Source organism: Eptatretus burgeri, chromosome 18 (genome assembly GCF_056783735.1).
Source record: "Eptatretus burgeri isolate ZD-2024b chromosome 18, Ebu_testis_v1, whole genome shotgun sequence".
NCBI lineage: Eukaryota > Metazoa > Chordata > Myxini > Myxiniformes > Myxinidae > Eptatretus > Eptatretus burgeri.
In genome coordinates, this window is record NC_140978.1 from 16,855,700 (window position 1) to 16,861,699 (window position 6,000).

Here is a 6,000-nt window from a genome sequence, read left to right on the forward strand (position 1 = left end):
GACCACCATCCTGTTTGTGGTGGCAAAGTGATAGGTCCATCTACTCAGCTTCATCGTGGGAGATTTCAATGATCTTAACAGCCTTGGTTTAAATGGTGTCAAGCAGAGCTAGGCATGAGGCAGGGGCGTGAGCTCAGAAGGGAGAGCAGTATTCCATCAAGCTGCGATGAAGGCCTTGAAGGTGAATAGGAGTTAGGTGTGTCAAGGATGGACTTTGTATGATGGACGATGTCCAGTGGGCAGCTTGTTTTGGAGGCCAACTTTAAAATGTGATTTTTCCAGGAAAGACCATTGCTGAGAGTGAGACCCAAGAGTTTAAGTGAATGAACTTCTTGAAGAGAATTGTTAAGAAAGTATATGAGAGGGTTGCCAGAATGTCCTTTCAGAGAGAGAGAGAGAGAGAGAGAGAGAGAGAGAGAGAGAGAGAGAGAGAGAGAGAGAGAGAGAGAGAGAGAGAGAGAGAGAGAGAGAGAGAGAGACAGACAGACAGACAGACAGATAGACAGATAGATAGACAGACAGACAGACAGTGAGGGCATGAGATTTGTCAGGATTGAAAAACATATTCCGAGTGATCGACTTGCTTTTGATTGTTTCAAGGTCTGATGAGAGGGAAGAGGCTGCTGCCTGTCTATCTGAAGAATAAGGGATGTCACAACAGAGGTTGGAGTTATCAGCAAAATAAATAAATAAGATTTTCCAGAGTCAGAGAGAATGTCGATGATGGTTGGAATCGGACAGGCCCCAGAACACTGCCTTTGGGCACTCCAGCATTAACAGGGATACGTATGAGATGAAAGGATTCCATTTAGAGCCACATGTTGGATACGAGAGTGGAGGAAGTCAGGAAGCAACATGTGGAGTTCGCCTTGGATTTCATAGGCAGAGAGTTTGGAGAGCAACGCGCGATCCCAAATATATGTGTGTGTGTGTGCATAAGTGTTGAAATGTTATTAAATTGCTAATTACTAAGTAATCTCAGTAATTTACCGATTTTTTGATCACTAGATGTAGTAATTGTAGTAACATTTGATAGCACATTTTGATTATTGCATATTGAATTATATTTCATTTTAGGTCATGTGACTTGCCATTTTTTTGATCATTATTTGATTGAGTTAATTATGAATATTAAACATTTTTTAGTTTGTATTTTGGTTTGCATATCATTGCAACCTCGTGCTCTTGATTATAAAGTTCTTTCACAAACCACTTCATCAAATGTTTCAAGCTTCAATGTATTAGATGTCTGCACGTAGGATGCATCCGAGTGGTTGCTTGCAGTGTGTAAGCATGCCTCATGCCCTCCTAGTATACACAGTATATGTATATATCACGTATGAAAGAGAAGATTCATATCCTTGGAACCATATTTGAAGGTAAAATAAAATCTATCACTGGAATGGAATTTTTATTTATCACACGTTTCAAACTCTGACTTGAGCCCATCGTCAGAGACAAGATTAAAATACATACATATGAAGCGAAGAAATACAAGTCTTTTATACGCAAAGTCAAAAAGTTAATCATGTTTTTCATCATCCTGTTCTTTAACACCTCAGTTTGTATCATGTTTCCGATTAACAAATTGTTACTGGTTACTTCATTGATTTGAGCCTTTTTTCGGTGATTAACAATGTTCACACCGTTTGCTGGTGTTTGACTTGATGATGAAATACCTGATAAGCTGGATGTAAATTGACATGCCTATTGATTTCATTATCATTTGAATGCCAGGCCTCTTGCAGCTCCGATCACTTATAGTGGGGCAACTTAGCTAAATATAGCATAACAATTGTGCATTTTGTGAGGAAAGCACCAAATTTGGCACACGAGTAGCCAATCATATTATGAACAGATTTCGATATTGGGCCATCTCAAATTCAGCCACTGATGGCTGTGGCAGCCATTTTCCACTGCCATCAAAAATTTTGAGATGGCCCAATATCCAAATCTGTTCATAATATGATAGGCTACTGGTGTGCCAAATTTGGTGCTTTCATCACAAAATGCACAATTGTTATGCTATATTTAGCTAAGTTGCCCACTATAAGTTATCCCACCTCTTTTATTTTTTGTGAAATTGCTACATCAGCTCTGTTTTATTAACAACAATTTATTTCCATGAAAGCTTTGTCTTTAGTATTCAGTTGAAGATTTCATGTTTTTTTTCTTCTTTTTTTTTCCCCAATGATAAAAATGACAAAAATGGGTGAAGTAAGAGAGGAGACACCAAATCCACCCTCACCCCCCTTCCCCACCTTTTTTTTCTTTATGAAGAGCTCAAAATATAACAAAGTGCATGGAGATATCCAAATGAATTCATTAAGTTTTTAATCTTTCATGATTTCCCATCACTCTCAAGAGTGGCAATTACATGCATTTGAGACAGAATGCATAAACAGATATTCAAAACGAACACAACTTGCAAACAACACCTTGCAAGCTGCCACCCTGCCAGCTTGCTTTTCCAATTATACTTCCATTTTAATATGCAGTTTAACATTCGGTGGCTTCATGGTTACCAAACTTGGTGGCATAATGGTTCGACCATCCGCTCGGAGTTGAGGAGGTCAGTGGTTTGAACCTCAGCTAAGTCACATCACAGGCTCTAAAAATGGTACATGCTGTTTCCTTGCTTGATGATAGGCATTTTTAAAGGATAGAGTGTGAACAAGAAATACATGTGCGAGCTGATTGTACACAATCTGTAGCTTGACGACAATGAATTTCCAACGGTACATGCTGCTTAACTTGTTTTACATTCCCTGGGATATAGAGCCTACACTATAGCTCATGCATGATTCACGACCTTCATCCTATACTGCATGGATGTACAGTGTATGATAATAAATGACTGTGTCAGACAGTCAGTCAGTCAGTCAGTGTGTGTGTGTATGTGTGTGTATGTGTGTGTGTCTCCTCCATAATTCCAAAACCATGAAACCTTGTGACCTGAAACTTTGCATGAATTCTGCATGCCAGTCCTTGTGGGGCCAATGCGTGGGGTCGATCCTCCGAATCCTAAGGGAACTCGAAGGGAGTGAATGAATGAAAATTGGTTGATTGGGTTAATTTAAACACTACTTTTGAAGACAATTAATGGCCTTATTTAATTATCTTTTATCAAGGCTCATCCTTGGTCACCTCGTTGCAGTCTTAATTCGCCTTTATTTATTTAGTTTGGCCTGCTCAACAATGCCCTGATATGAAACAGACCGCAATCGTTTCTTAGTGATGAAGTTTTACTTTTCACTTTGCTCACTTATATCATCAAATGCCCGATCATCATACCCATGAATAGCTGGAAACATTGCAATGCTCATGAACACCTGGAGATGCCAGCGTTCGTGTAATTATTTAATTTATCCACATGACATCACCTCTAGATTCTCTGAACCTCAGCCAAATTTCAAAAAGTAAACTTCTTAATTGATCTCAGCTGCAATTCTGACTGCTAAAAAAAATAGCAAGTGTTCATTTGTCCAATTCAGACATTGCTTGCCATTCCGGGTGTCTCCGGGTGCATGGCGTTTATATGAATGATCTGGTGATGGCTAATCGCTTGCCAAGCCTGCCGTTCCTGATCCGCGGTTTCATTGGAGTGCTTGCTTGAATACTTAAGCGACTTGGCAAGTGCTATACAAGCTGCTTGGTTGTTCATTTGTAAGCCATGGCCATACACGACAAAATTATTCACACTGTTACTGTATATATCGATCGACTTGAACATAGTCCAGGCACGACTCACTTGAATTTGGACCCATGTTGTAATACGATCCCTCGGGTGGTGGTTCGCTCACTGAAAATGTGAAAATTTATTTCAACGTTCCACCTTTTTGTACGATCTCCTTTCATTATATGACCCATCACTTCAACATAGATTGATGCATATAAAAATATTAAACTTTTCATTTTCAAATGTTTCTTCAACCTTATCTTTTAAGTGCTTGGTTGGAGCGCTCTTCAAGCTTCGATATCTCCAGGCTTTTGTTGCGATAGTGCAGCGCGTTTCTCCATGCGGACATCTCTGGAGTTAGGAAAGCAAAATAAATTAGTTTATTACAATGGGTAAAACATGTTTTCAGTTGTCCAAAGCAATGAATTGCCACATCACGGCAGGATAGCCAAGAGGTACACACGCTCACTCAAAGCTGTCTAGCCTGCGTTCGATTCCCGACCCAACTATAAACTGTCATCCCAGTGTTTCACAGGCAGTGTCATTCATCAATATGTGTGCCATCTGTCAGATGGACATTAAACTGGATGTCACATCTGCTAGAATCCCAACCTCTCCTTCTCCTCACTCTCTCCTCACTCTCCACTCACACCTCTCCATCTCCCTTCTCACACCCCACTCACTTTCCCATCTCTCTTACTGTTGTTCTCCCTCTCCCTCCCCCCCTCTATCATACACACACACACACACACACACACTCACACCCACACACACATACACACACACACACACACACCCCTCTCTCTTTCTCTCTCTCTCTCTTTCACTCCCCACTCTCTCCCTCTCCTCACTCTCACCTCCTCCTCCCCTCTCCACCCATCCCACTCTCTCTCTCCCACCCCTCTCCCTCTCTCTCCTCCCCCTCTCCCCCTCCTCACTCTCCTCTCACACCCCTTTCCCTCTCCCACCTCTTTCACGCCTCTCCTTCTCCAACCCCTCTCTCACTCCCATCCCTTCTCCTCTGTTCTGGACTGAAGGTTTAGTTTTGAATTTAAATCTGCTTCCCCAGAGTGTAGTATGTATGAATTATATTCGGAGTGAGCCGACCAGAGGGGTGCAGAGGTCGCTGCATGTGTGAGCATGCATGCAGGCCTTTGCCACGTTGATAGCATGCATTTTAAATGCTCTCACCCAATTTGTACATAGAACCCAGCAGTTAAAAAGAAAATGTTGCTGTTTGTGCATGTTTTATCACCCTTCCCCTTCCCCTCACACCGCCTTCCCTTCACCGCCGCTCACAACACCTTCTCTTCGCCTCATGCTGCCTTCCCCTCCCCTCATGCAGCCTTCCCTTCCCCTTCCCTTCACGCTGCCTTCCCTCTGCCTCTCCTCACACTTAACTCCTCCCAAACCCCTCACCTCTCCACCCCCATGTACATCTCCTGGTGGTCTCTACCTGCTGTATTAACATCATGTTTTATCAGTCTGGTGTAAGCTGCTTACCGATTAAGTTGGCTGGCTTAAGATCTTCAGATCTTGAGTCAATCCCCTGTCGAGCATTGAATTAACACCAGGTGGGGTTGACTCACGTGTTATCCTTCTGATGTCACCAAAATGAGTATCAGTGTACTGATAAAAGGGGCATTGCTTCAGCGGCACAGCTGTGCCCTCAGCCAATGATGCAATCCACAGCCCTGTGCTGTTTACAAAGGAGAAGGAGTTGCTGTTTTAACGTACCCCATTTTATTGGATTCGCTATATATGAGATATCCCTAATTGTCTGGTTTTCCGTGTGTGTGTGTGTGTGTGTGTGTGTGTGTGTGTGTGTGTGTGTGTGTGTGTGTGTGTGTGTGTGTGTGTGTGTGTATGGGTGTGTGTGTGTATGTGTGTCTGCAACGCGAGGCTCCACAGCATGAACCAGCAAATCGATTTCGATGAAACTTTGCCAACAGGTGGAATATATACTGGGAATGTGCGTGTTTGAATTTCGTTGCCTAGCAACCACCCCTTGCTTTGCAGCAGCCGAAAAACCGCGTACAGCATTTTCAATACTTGTCCTTCAGTTTTGAATGTAGAGAAACGAGACTTCGGAATTAAACACTTCGAGATATTTAGAAAATTTCACTCGAGCCAATTTTTGATTGAGGTTTCATTTTTCAAATGGTAGTCCTTCAAAAATCGGGTGTCTATTCACCGTCTTTTTTATGAGGGGCTTAGGAGAGGGGGCGGAGCTTAGGGAAAGTGGGCGTGGCTTAAGAAAAATATTGTGACTCAGTAGGAGTGGTCAAACAAGAGCATTGAGAGAAGTTTATCGGGTTGTG